We start from the raw sequence: 14,821 nt of genomic DNA, 5'->3' as shown, positions 1-14,821 counted from the left end.
TCATACAACCAACCACAATACATCTAAGAAACCACCTACCCACCATCCATCCTTCAATCCATACCTCCATCCAACCAAGCACCACCCACCTTCCATCCATCCAACCAACCAACCACCATACTTACAACCGTACATCTAACAAACCACCTGCCCACCATCCATCTTCTATCCATCCATCTATCCTTAGACAAGTACCCAGCTCACTGCTGACTGGCATTGCCCCTGACGGCTCACTGCTGACTGGCATCACTCCTGCAGGTCCAAGGTCTAATCTGAAGGTATTCCGTTAGGAGTATGGTGAGTTCATAGAAGATTTAATTTTTTGTCACAAGTTAGCAGAAAATGACACTTTGTGAAAAAAAAACAATTTAAATCAATTTCCGCTAACTTGTGACAAAAAATAAAATCTTCTATGAACTCACCATACTCCTAACGGATAACCTTGGGGTGTCTTCTTTCTAAAATGGGGTCATTTGTGGGGTTCCTATACTGCCCTGGCATTTTAGGGGCCCTAAACCGTGAGGAGTAGTCTTGAAACCAAATGTCGCAAAATGACCTGAAATCCTAAAGCTACTCATTGGACTTTGGGCCCCTTAGCGCAGTTAGGGTGCAAAAAAGTGCCACGCATGTGGTATCGCCGTACTCAGGAGAAGTAGTATAATGTGTTTTGGGTTGTATTTTTACACATACCCATGCTGAGTGGGAGAAATATCTCTGTAAATGAAGAATTGTGTGTAAAAAAAATTAAAAAAGTGTCATTTACAGAGATATTTCTCCCACCCAGCATGGGTATGTGTAAAAATACACCCCAAAACACATTATACTACTTCTCCTGAGTACGGCAATACCACATGTGTGGCACTTTTTTGCAGCCTAACTGCGCAAAGGGGCCCAAAGTCCAATGAGCACCTTTAGGCTTTACAGGGGTGCTTACAATTAGGCACCCCCCAAAATGCCAGGACAGTAAACACACCCCACAAATGACCCCATTTTGGAAAGTAGACACTTCAAGGTATTCAGAGAGGAGCATAGTGAGTCCGTGGCAGATTTCATTTTTTTTTTGTTGCAAGTTAGAAGAAATGTAAACTTTTTTTTTTATCACAAAGTGTCATTTCCGCTAATTTGTGACAAAAAATAAAATATTCTATGAACTCACCATGACTCTCACTGAATACTTTGGGATGTCTTCTTTCCAAAATGGGGTCATTTGGGGGGTATTTGTACTATCCTGGAATTTTAGCACCTCATGAAACATGACAGGTGGTCCGAAAAGTCAGAGATGCTTCAAAATGGGAAAATTCACTTTTGGCACCATAGTTTTACCCAAACCAATAAATATACAATGAATGGATTTTTTTTTATCAAAGACATGTAGCACAATAGACATGTAGCACAATAAATTTGAACAAAAATGTATACAGAAATTTTACTTTACTTGAAAAATGTCAGCACGGAAAGTAAAAAAATAAATCATTTTTTTGACAAAATTCATGTCTTTTTTGATGAATATAATAAAAACGAAAACTCGCAGCAGCAATAAAATAGCACCAAAAGAAAGCTGTATTAGTGACAAGAAAATGAGGTAAAATTCATTTAGGTGGTAGGTTGTATGACCGAGCAATAAACCGTGAAAGCTGCAGTGGTTTGAATGGAGAAAAAGGCTCTGGTCCTTAAGGGGCAAAAAGACTGTGGTCCTCAAGTGGTTAAAAAAAAATAAAATAAAAAAAAAAAACGCCCTTAGTGTGAACAGGCCCTTACTGTACTGGACCTCAGAGTTGACAATTTATAGCTTGAAATGTAGCTCTAAGCTCAATTATTTAATTTCCACCTTGGTAACAAATGTAATGACATCCTCTTTTGGTAACAGCAGGCCTCACTTTACATGTACTCACACATCAGACAGTTTCCTACATTATCAGCTGTCTCAGGACACTATTAGGCCCCGTTCACACTGCACGCGTTTCCAGCCGCGTTTTGGAAACGTGTGCAGGTGGCCGACACGCACGACATCAGACATTGCATAGAGTGCAATGTCTGATGTTCACACTGCATGCGTTCTGGACCTGTGCGGTCCGGGAACGCATGCTGCACGCATTTTTTGCCAAAACGCGTAGCTGTCCCATTCACTTTTCAGTGATGGGATCAGCCACGCATTGCATACAAACGCGGATGGCGTGCGTTCGTACGCGTTGCGTTCCGCATGCGTGGCCGTCCGCGTTTGTAATGTGAACAAGTCTATTCATGCGCTTCAGACCTCTTTTTATTATGTCTGGATGATTGTATTTGACAATAGCTTAATACCAATTACCTAACTGGCTGCTAATGAATGAGGCTGCTGGCTATTCAAATGTCAATGTAAGCAGTGGCGTAGGGGCCACGGTCGCAGCGGTCGCCTGTGCGACTGGGCCCGGGGCCCCTGGGCCCCCTAGGGGGGCCCGCTTGTCCTCCCCGCATGCAAAGGTCCCAACAGTCACAGCGGGACCTTCACTGTGTTCGGCGGAAGCCACTGTTCGGAAGGCACGCTCCTCTGTCCTGGGCCCCCCTCCTAGTGTCCCGCTGAGCAGAAGAATCATTGCCATTTATCCCCTGCATCAGCCGTGCTCTGCACTGTCCCCGGACACATGAACAGCTACACAGAGCCCAGAGGACCCTGCGCTTCTTCAGGCTGGCTCTCAAGTGCCTGATTGAAATATACTAAGTTTTTTGTAATCACTGGGAAACGGGCACATGGGAGTCAGCCTACAGAACAGAGGACAGTCGGGTCCTCCTAGCCTCTCCGTGTAACTTTGAATGTGCCCGGGATAGTGCAGAGTGCTGTGGAGTGATGAATGGCCTGAGATTCTGGTGCCTGGAGCTTAGTAAGTCTGGGCTGCACATACACCCCTCCCCCATTGTCTCTCTTCCTATGGCTGTCTCCCTGTCTCTCTCCCTATGGCTGTCTCCCTGTCTCTCTCCCTATGGCTGTCTCCCTGTCTCTCTCCCTGGCTGTCTCCCTGTCTCTCTCCCTGGCTGTCTCCCTGTCTCACTCCATATGGCTGTCTCTCTCCATATGGCTGTCTCTATCCCTGGCTGTCTCCCTGTCTCTCTCCCTATGGCTGTCTCCCTGTCTCTCTCCCTATGGCTGTCTCTCTCCCTGGCTGTCTCCCGGTCTCTCTCCCCATGGCTGTCTCTCTCCCTATGGCTGTCTCCCTGTCTCTTTTCCTGGCTCTCTCCCTATCGCTGTCTCTCTCCCTGTCTCTCTCCCTATGGCTGTCTCTCTCCCTGGCTGTCTCCCTGTCTCTCTCCCTATGGCTGTCTCTCTCCCTGGCTGTCTCCCTGTCTCTCTCCTTATAGCTGTCTCCCTGGCTCTCTCCCTATGGCTGTCTCTCTCCCTGGCTGTCTCTCTCCCTGACTGTTTCCCTGTCTCTCTCCCTATGGCTGTCTCCCTGTCTCTCTCCCTATGGCTGTCTCTCTCCCTGGCTGTCTCCCGGTCTCTCTCCCTATGGCTGTCTCTCTCCCTATGGCTGTCTCCCTGTCTCTTTCCCTGGCTCTCTCCCTATGGCTGTCTCTCTCCCTGTCTCTCTCCCTATGGCTGTCTCTCTCCCTGGCTGTCTCTCTATGGCTGTCTCTCTCCCTGGCTGTCTCTCTATGGCTCTCTCTCTCCCTGGCTGTCTCCCTGTCTCTCTCCTTATGGCTGTCTCCCTGGCTCTCTCCCTATGGCTGTCTCTCTCCCTGGCTGTCTCACTCCCTATGGCTGTCTCTCTCCCTGGCTGTTTCCCTGTCTCTCTCCCTATGGCTGTCTCTCTCCCTGGCTGTCTCCCGGTTTCTCTCCCCATGGCGGTCTCTCTCCCTATGGCGGTCTCCATGTCTCTTTCCCTGGCGCTCTCCCTATGGCTGTCTCTCTCCGTCTGTCTCCCTATGGCTGTCTCTCTCCCTATGGCTGTCTCTCTCCCTATGGCTGTCTCTTTCCCTGGCTGTCTCCCCCCCCCCCCCCCGTGTCCCTGTCTATATCCCTGGCTGTCTCTCTCCCTGTGTCCCTATGTCTTTCCCTGTGGCTGTATCTCTCCCTGTGTCTTTCCCTGTATTCCTGTGTCTCTCCCTGTGTCCCTCCCTATGTCTCTGTCTCTCTCCATGTCCCTGTCTCTCTCCCTGTATCCCTGTCTCTCTCCTTGTGTCTCTCCCTGTGGCTGTCACTCTCCCTGTGTCCCTGTGTCTCTCCCTGTGGCTGTCTTTCTCCCTGTGTCTCTCCATTTGTCCCTATCTCTCTCCCTGTGTCAGAGGCGTATTTAGGTAAAACGGCGCCCATGGCAAACACTGAAATTGCGCCCCCCCCATCAGAACCCCCTGAATAACCGCACCCCCACCCCACCCCAGAGCTTGCAGAGTAGCCCTGCAGCGGAGCCTCATACTTTGTCTCGTTCCAGCAGCGAGACAGGTCTTCTTTTCTTCCTCTTCAGTGTAGCCGCACCATGCAACCTATCACCTTTCAGCTCCCCATGCGAGTCAAGTCATGGTGCAGTGTCTGGAGCTGCAAGGTGAGCGCTGCTTCACTGAAGAGGAAGTGAAGAGGTCCTGTTCCGTCATGAAGGAGGTTAAGCATGAAACTCCACTCCACTGCTGCACTATTCTGCAAGATATGTGGAGGGTGGAGACAGGTACTGAACACATGCGGGTTGTGGGGGAGGGGACACGACAGTGCACACAAGGCACCATTTTTTTCTATTAGCCCGTGCAGGCGGTAAAGGAGAGCAGCGTATTTAAGATGCCCCTTTATATACTCTAATAACGACCACACAATAGAAACTCACACGGAGAGTCCACTACATTACAAAACACACACACACACACACACCCTGACATAAGCTCCCCTACACTCCATAAACCACAGCAGAAACTCACACAGAGAATACACTACACTGCTAAACAAACACACACACACACACACACACACACACACACACACTGTACACACACACACACTGTACACACACACACACACACACACACACACACACACACACACACTGCTAAACACACACACACACACACCCCCTGACATAAGCTCCCCTACACTCCATAAACCACAGCAGAAACTCACACAGAGAATACACTACACTGCTAAACAAACACACACACACACACACACACACACACACACACACACACACACACTGCTAAACACACACACACACACTGCTAAACACACACACACACACTGCTAAACACACACACACACACTTTTCACTACACTGCTAAACACACACACACACAATATGACATCGCTTTGGCTCTGGTATCTTTAGTCAGTGAGTGGACAGTGGTGGGTGAGTGAATCACTTATATTGTTTATGGTTACCTTATCTGTGTTACTCAGCCAGCTGGTCTCGCTCTGCTGCCTGCTGTGCTGCCCGCCAGCTGCTTCTCTGACAGTCACTCTATGTGCATTGTGCACTGTCACCTGACCACTGTGACCAGCCGCCTCTGTAGCTACGCACTGTTTCCTCTTTCCCATCCCCATCAGCCCCAGCGGCACAGAGGCAGCCTATTAGGAAGGGGGATCGCCGGAAATGAAAGGCAACAGAGTGGCCAGTGGCCGCCGTTGCTATGGAGACTGCAGACGCTGGGACCATTCACCGGGGCAGCACAGCGGGGAGGATGACTCTTTGGACCTACAGCGCCCGGAAGAGAAGCATGGAGGAGGATTCGAGCAAGGCAGCAAATGGAGCCTGGAAGCGAGTCGCCCTCCGATGTTGCTATGGCGACTACACTCACAGACCAGACGCAGGGGGCAGAGAGAGCAGATGTCTGGAGTCTGGACCTGTGGACTGGCGTAAGTATGCCGATCAAGAGGAGAGGAGGATTTGCTGCGTTGGGGATGGAAGGCAGCAAGTGGAGGCATGGGGCAGAACCGAGTCCCCGGCATTGCTATGGCAACCACAGAAGCCGGAGACAGAGCAGCGGGGAGGAGCAGAAGTGAATAGGCGGCCGCGAGCGGCACACACCTACATTTAGTTCCGCTCTCCTGACGGACCTAAAGGGGTGATCTATTGCTTACAGTGGAATGCGCCCCCCCCCAGGTGAGTGACAAGGGGCGCCCATGGCAGGTGCCCTATATGCACCCCTATAGATACGCCTCTGCCCTGTGTCGCTGTCTCTCTCCCTGTTGCTGTCACTCTACCTGTGTCTCCCTCTGTGGCTCTCTCTCTCCGTGTCCCTGTCTCTCTCCCTGTGTCCCTGTCTCTCTCCCTTTGTCCCTCTCTCTCTCCCTGGCTATCTTTACTAAGGCACCTATCTCTGGCTATCTATACTGTGGCACCTATCCCTGGCTATCTATACTGAGGCACCTATTTCTGGCTATCTATACAGTGGCACCTATCCCTGGCTATCTATACTGGAGGCACCTATTCTTGGCTACCTATACTGAGGCACCTATTCTTGGCTACCTATACTGAGGCACCTATTCCTGGCTACCTATACTGAGGCACCTATTCTTGGCTACCTATACTGAGGCACCTATTCTTGGCTACCTATACTGAGGCACCTATTTTTGGCTACCTATACTGAGGCACCTATTCTTGGCTACCTATACTGAGGCACCTATTCTTGGCTACCTATACTGAGGCACCTATTCTTGGCTACCTATACTGAGGCACCTATTCTTGGCTACCTATACTGAGGCACCTATTCCTGGCTACCTATACTGAGGCACCTATTCTTGGCTACCTATACTGAGGCACCTATTCTTGGCTACCTATACTGAGGCACCTATTCTTGGCTACCTATACTGAGGCACCTATTCTTGGCTACCTATACTGAGGCACCTATTCTTGGCTACCTATACTGAGGCACCTATTCTTGGCTACCTATACTGAGGCACCTATTCCTGACTACCTATACTGGGGCACCTTTTCCTGACTACCTATACTGGGGCACCTTTTCCTTGCTATCTGTACTGGGAGCACCTATTATTATTATTATTTAGTATTTATATTACGCCAACATCTTCCACAGCACTGTACAGAGTATATTGTATTGTCACTAACTGTCCCTCAGAGGAGCTCACAATCTGATCCCTACCTGGCTACCTATACTGGGAACACCTATTCCTGGGTTACCTATACTGGAACACCTATACCTGGCTACCTATACTGGGAGCCCCTATTCCTGGCTGCCTATACTGGGGCACCGATTCCTGGGTACCTATACTCTAGGCACATATACCTGGCTATTTAATGTAGGGTGGGGGGGCCCAGGTCCAAATTCCGCACCGGGGCCCTGAGGTTTGTAGCTACGCCACTGAATGTAAGGTGGCTACCATGTCCTGTATATGTCATACTAGGAACAACATTTACATTATGGCAAGAACAAATAGGCAAATACAATATGTGGGTTTTATCTATAGTAGCATTGTTTATTTTAAAACTATAGGGGATGAAACTGGAGAAATAGTGTATTTTTTCATTTTTTCTTTGTTTTTGCCTATAAAATGCATAGAAAATAAAGTATTGAGTATTACTGAAAACAAGTATTGCCCAAAAAAGCCTAATTTGTGGCGAAAAATAACAAGATATAAATCATTTAGGTGTAATAAGCAGTGATAAAGTTATGGCCAAATGAAAGGGAGGAGTGCTGAAAGGTGAAATGGCTCGTGGTGGGAAGGGTAAAATAGCCTGTGGGGTGAAGTGGTTCATGATCTAGAAAATGGAATACAGAGTAATGTTGCCATATTTGGAGATGATACAAAATTATGCAGAATTATAAACAAAGCAGTAAGTATAGTAACATTTTACAGCATCTCAACAGCATGGCTATATGGGCACACATATGACAGATGGAATTGGATGAAGACTCAGAGAATCAGAATCAGAATCAATTTATTTTCGCCAAGTAAGTTTGCACCTACAAGGAATTTGTCTTGGCAGTTGCTTAACAAACACAAACACAAACAATACAAGGACAGACAGTGTGAATATTTCAAGTTAAGGACATTTATGCAAGTATAGTGGCAGTAAGCAATGTGATAATTGTTCATTTTCAGTTCTGTGCTGATTACTATCAAGTCCTGGCAGCTCTAACGTGGTTCAGCATTAAGTATGGCTACCACTTGAGGAAAAAAACTGTTCCTGTGTCTGGAGGTTTTGGTAGCGATTGACCGGAATCTTACTCCTGAAGGCATGCGCTGGAAGATGGAGTGAGCAGGGTGGGAGGGGTCAGAGGCAGTCTTGGGAAGATGGAGTGAGCTGGGTGGGAGGGGTCAGAGGCAATCTTGGGAAGATGGAGTGAGCAGGGGGAGGGGTCAGAGGCAATTTTGGTTGCTCTCTTTCTGCACCTGCTAGTGTAAAGATCCTGCAGGGAAGGTAAGCTACAGCCAATTATCCTTTCCGGTGATCGGATGATGCGCTGCAGCCTCCCCTTTTCTAATGCTGAGCAGGAGCCGAACCATACAGTCATAGATGATGTTATGGTGGATTCGATGATTACAGTGTAGAACTGCACCATTAGATTTTGAGGTAGGCCAAACTTTTTCAGCTGCCGTAGATGGTACGTCCTCTGTTGCACTTTCTTGACAATAGTGGCCGTATTGTTATCCCATTTTAGGTTGTGTGAGATCGTGGACCCAAGAAACTTGAATGACTCTACCTGGGTTATTGTGGATCCATTTATGGTTAAGGGGAGGTGCTGGGGGGGAGATCTCCTAAAGTCTATTATCATCTCCATTGTTTTGAGAGCATTTAGTTCCAAGTTGTTGCTGCTGCACCAGGAGGAAAGCTGTCCCACCACATGCCTGTATGCAGATTCATCCCCGTTTTGTACTGTTGTGTCATCTGCAAACTTCAGAACCTTAACAGATGGATCTGTGGAGATGCAGTCATTGGTGTAAAGTGAGTAGAGCAGTGGGGAAAGCACACACTCCTGGGGTGCACCAGTACTGACTGTCAGAGAGCTTGATGTGATTGGGAATACTGGTTGAATACAAGTTCAGTAACTGTATACAATGCCAAGAAGTGGTAGCTAAAGCAAATAAATTTCTGGGTTGCAATAAAAAGGAAATAATATCTTGAGATGCTAGTATACTGTATTTTTCAGACTATAAGACACTCCTGACCATAAGATGCACCTAGGCTTAGAGGACCAAAACCAGGGGAAAAAATATAACTATAAATATATTCTAAACCTGGTGCATCCATGGTGAAGGGGCATCTTGTGGATTATGCCCCCTTTGTACCTCATGCCTGCTTGTGTCCTCCTGTGTCCATCTCTGTCCCCCTTTTGTCCTCCTGTGTCCCCCATGTGTCTGCCTCTGTCCTCCTTGTGTCCTCCTCTATGCCCCTTTGTGTCACCCTTCTGTTCTACTCTATGCCTCTTTGTCCCCCTGTGTCCTCCTCTGCATGGGCACAGTACAGGGTGTCCCTGACATTGCGGCGGGTTGGAGGTTCATGTTGACAGGCAATCACAAGTCAGGAACTCCCTGCATTTGGACTACAAGACATAGTGACTTTTTTACCCACTTTTGTGGGAGAAAAAGTGAGTCTTAAAGTCCAAAAATACAGTACTTCTCTCTCTGTATAAATCACTTGTGAGGCCACATCTGGAGTATGGGATAATGCGGGGGAGGGGACATGATGCAGGGGGAGGGGACATGATGCAGGGGGAGGGGCACACACTTCTCTCTCTGTATAAATCACTTGTGAGGCCACATCTGGAGTATGGGATAATGCAGGGGGGAGGAGACATGATGCAGGGGGAGGGGACATGATGCTGGGGAGGGGCACACACTACTCCCTCTGTATAAATTACTGGTGAGGCCACATCTGGAGTATGGGATAATGCGGGGGAGGGGACATGATGCAGCGGGAGGGGACATGATGCAGGGGGAGGAGACATGATGCAGGGGGAGGAGACATGATGCAGGGAGGGGCACACACTACTCCCTCTGTATAAATCACTTGTGAGGCCATATCTGGAGTATGGGATAATACAGGGGGAGGAGACATGATGCTGGGGGAGGGACACACGCTACTCCCTCTGTATAAATCACTTGTGAGGCCACATCTGGAGTATGGGATAATGCAGGGGGAGGAGACATGATGCAGGGGGAGGGGACATGATGCTGGGGAGGGGCACACACTACTCCCTCTGTATAAATCACTTCTGAGGCCACATCTGGAGTATGGGATAATGCGGGGGAGGGGACATGATGCAGGGGGAGGAGACATGATGCAGGGGGAGGAGACATGATGCAGGGAGGGGCACACACTACTCCCTCTGTATAAATCACTTCTGAGGCCACATCTAGAGTATGGGATCATGTGGGGGAGGGGACATGATGCAGGGGGAGGGAACATGATGCAGGGGGAGGGGCACACACTACTCCCTCTGTATAAATCACTTGTGAGGTCATATCTGGAGTATGGGATAATGTGGGGGAGGGGACATGATGCAGGGGGAGGGGCACACACTACTCCCTCTGTATAAATCACTTGTGAGGCCACATCTGGAGTATGGGATAATGCAGGGGAGGGGACATGAGGTAGGGGGAGGGGCAAACACTACTCCCTCTGTATAAATCACTTGTGAGGCCACATCTGGAGTATGGGATAATGCAGGGGGAGGAGACATGATGCAGGGAGGGGCACACACTACTCCCTCTGTATAAATCACTTGTGAGGCCACATCTGGAGTATGGGATAATGCAGGGGGAGGAGACATGATGCAGGGGGAGGGGACATGATGCTGGGGGAGGGACACACGCTACTCCCTCTGTATAAATCACTTGTGTGGCCACATCTGGAGTATGGGATAATGCGGGGGGAGGGGACATGATGCTGGGGGAGGGGACATAATGCAGGGGGAGGGGGCACACACTACTCAATCTGTATAAATTACTGGTGAGGCCACATCTGGAGTATGGAATACAGTTTTGGGCACCGCTCTATAGAAAGGACATTGACCCTCTGGAACGGGTACAAAGATGGGTAACTACATTAATCAGAGGGATGGAAGATCTCACTTACCAAGAAAGGTTGGACAAACTGGGCTTACTTCCACTTATTTCTCCAGGGGCATAGATAATGATAGTCGTCTATGCAAGTCAATGAGAAGTGAATGGGCAGTGAAAATAGCTCTGATCCTGAAGTGGTGTAACGAGAGGTACATGGAGGCTGCCATATTTATTTCCTTTTAAGCAATACCAGTTGCCTGGCCATCCTCCTGTTCCTCTGCCTCTAATACTGTTAGCCATAGCCCCTGAACAAGCATGCAGCTTATCAGGTGTTTCTGACATTATTGTCAGATCTGACAAGATTAGCTGCATGCTTGTTTCTGGTGTGATTCAGACACTAGTGCAGCCAAATACATCCGCAGGGCTGGCAAGCAACTAATATTGTTTAACAGAAAACAAATGTCAGCCTCCACATACCTCTCGTTACAGTTGTCCTTTAGGGAAATCCATGGCTATATAGGTAATGCACGGTAGAGTTGATCTGGCTGTTAGAGATGTCCTGAACTGTTCCCTGGTGGCAGACAGTTCCCAGCAATCATCGGCTGTTCCTCCATTCTCCCACTGGTGAACACAGGGTGTGTTCGTCCCGCCTCCCCCCCCCCCCCCCCCCCGACATACATCATCACAGAGCCAAAAATGTTCCCCTTCCCCCAGAGTCACATGGCAGCCAATCAGCTATCCCACTGTAATGGTGCCCATACATGGTACAATTTTTTCATCCAATCTTACCATTTCTATGTAGTATAAGGGTAAATTAAGTGAATATACTGAAAGGATAATTTCATCAGTTTCCTTATATTACATAGAAATGGTAAGATTGGATGAAAAAAATTGTACCATGTATGGCCACCATAAGGCCTGGCAGATCTCTTGTCTTCCTTTGGCCTTTATACCCCAATCTACTGCACACTCTTCACCTATAGTCACGGTGTGAACGGGAGACGGAGTTACCCCTACCTGACTACGATTACCCCGCTGCGTGCAAGGTATAGAGGCTGAGGCCGGGAAGACAGAAGTACTACCAGAGTCCACTAAGCAAGACACAAGAGGCTGGGTAATATCAGGCAATAGTGCGGGATGCACTTGTGGTGGAGGAGACTCCACCGATCACAGCAGGAGCAGTACACTAGAGACAGAGAGCAAGATTGCTCAGAGCATCCGCACCTCTGAGCTTCCCATAAACCGCCACAATAAACAAGACACAATGGTTGCTCAGAGCGACCGCAGCACTGAGCTTCTGTTGTCCAGCACACCGAATAAGACCAGGACAGACAGACAGGAATGAATGTTTGCCAATCTAATCGCTACCTCTGCAATGGCAAACATCCACACAATAAGACAGAACAAGAAGGAGCGTAACTAATAACAACTGCTGCTATAGTCACATCCACAGGATCAGGACTAGAAGGAGCGCTGGCCAATCACTACCACAGTGATGGCTGCATCCAGGCCAGCAGGACTGGAAGGATTTTGCAGTTTGCCCACGCAGGAACAGCAACCGTCCACAAGGAAGCAAGACAAGGTAAGTCACAATTAGTGATGGGCGAACAGTGTTCGCCACTGTTCGGGTTCGCCCGGATTTTGGCCTGTTCGGGTTCGATTCGGAACCCCCCGAACACCTCATGGTGTTCGGGAGGGTGCTCGGGCACGCTGCCCGAACCCGAACAGGCCTTCTTTGTTCGGCCGAACACGGCCGAACATAGCCCCCTATAGGGTCCCAGCATAAAGGGAGAGCATGCCCCGAGCGCGGGGGGGGGGAGGGGGGGATGAAATGCCCCCCGCCCCTCCCCGCTAAGCTCTCCCTTCTGCTGGTACCCTATAATTAAATATAAGTGCCCAAAAGTACCTGAGGAGGCGGAGGGCAGGAAGAGGGAAGCCGGAGTTCTTGGGCGCTAGTACCATCTGGTGCTTCCACCCTCTCTTGACGCACTTCCTGTTTACATTTGAAGTTGCGTCAAGAGGGCGCAGAAGTACCGCGATGACGCGTACGAGGGTACGTGTCATCATGTAGATGACGCATACCCTCGTTCGCGTCATCGCGGTACTTCTGCGCACTCTTGACGCAACTTCAAATGTAAACAGGAAGTGCGTCAAGAGAGGGCGGAAGCACCAGATGGTACTAGCTCCCAAGAACTTCGGCTTCCCTCTTCCTGCCCTCCGCCTCCTCAGGTACTCTTGGGGGAAACAGTAAATTCGGGCGCCTGAGGCTAGTGGACAAATCGGGCGCCGCCATTCACTCCTATAATAAATATCGTTTAATGGGCGCCCGATAGGAAAAAAGGGCGCCGGTGAAAAATAACGTTTTAAAAGCGGCGCCCGGAGACTTAATGTTTTATTACTGCTTCTCATGATTACACATTATTTAATGATTTATACATTTTTAAATATTATTTTTAAACGAAAAACAGTACAATATTTTTTTTCAAACATTATTTTTAAACGAAAAACAGTACATTTTTTTTTTTTTACATTATTTTTAAACGAAAAAACCAACAGGGGGGTCTTAGGTTTAGGCACCAACAGGGGGGGTCTTAGGTTTAGGCACCAACAGGGGGTCTTAGGTTTAGGCACCAAAAGGGGGGTCTTACGTTTAGGCACCAAAAGGGGGGTCTTAGGTTTAGGCACCAACAGGGGGGTCTTAGGTTTAGGCACCAACAGGGGGGTCTTAGGTTTAGGCACCAACAGGGGGGTCTTAGGTTTAGGCACCAACAGGGGGGTCTTAGGTTTAGGCACCAACAGGGGGGTCTTAGGTTTAGGCACTAACAGGGGGGTCTAGGGGTTAGGGGTAGGTACAGGGAGGGTTACTTAGGCACCAACAGGGGGGGTCTTAGGTTTAGGCATCAACAGGGGGGTCTAGGGGGTAGGTACAGGGAGGGTTACTTAGTAATTTTTTTTTTTAACGTTATTATACGTTTCAGCATTTAAACGAAAGATTAACGTTTTTACAATTGCCGATTTAATGCACATTATTTAATGATTTATAACTTTAAAAAACATTACATTTTAAACGAAATACAGTACAATACATTTTTAAACGTTATCCATGCTTATCGTTAAAAACCCGGCGCCCTTTTTTCCCAGCGCCCCTTTTTAACGTACGCCTCTTGGGCACTTAAATTTAATTATAGGGTACCAGCAGAAGGGAGAGCTTAGCGGGGAGGGGTGGGGGCATTTCCGACCCCCCCCCCCCCCCCCCCCCGCGCTCGGGGCATGCTCTCCCTTTATGCTGGGACACTATAGGGGCCCCAAAGGGACATGTTCGGCTCGAACATGCCGAACATCAGGGGCATGTTCGGCCGAACCACACCGAACCCGAACATCCAGATGTTCGCCCAACACTAGTCACAATGGCGACACAGGACCCAGCAAGCAGTTATGGCAAAGCTGAAAGCTATGGCCGGTAGTGTTGTCCGGATCATGAACGATTCGGATCTTTGATCCGAATCTATTTTGTGAGTCGAATCATCAAAATGAGTGATTCGGATCGCAAAAGGGGCGGGGCCAAAAGCGACACGCCCCCTCTCAGCGAGCAGCGGGGTCCTGGAAGCAGAGCTGAGATGGATCGCTCTGTTGGAGGGGACTCAGGGGAGGCAGCCTTGCAGGGACAGGTAGAGGGGACATGGGTGCCACTGCCAGATATGTGTAGAGCACGCATACTGGCTATAACGTGCTGCTCATTATAGGCTGTCTGTTCCGTAGTGCTGCACAGTGATCACATTGGAAGCTTTTGGCTCAGCACAGCACAGCTCAGTAACTTTGCAGGCACTGTGATTGCTGTGCAATATGATCCTCCTGCACTCGGCACTAAACAGCTGCACTTATCTTCTGGGAATGCTTTCT

This window comes from Hyperolius riggenbachi, chromosome 1, assembly GCF_040937935.1.
Source record: "Hyperolius riggenbachi isolate aHypRig1 chromosome 1, aHypRig1.pri, whole genome shotgun sequence".
Lineage (NCBI taxonomy): Eukaryota > Metazoa > Chordata > Amphibia > Anura > Hyperoliidae > Hyperolius > Hyperolius riggenbachi.
Note: the sequence above shows the minus strand (reverse complement) of the source record.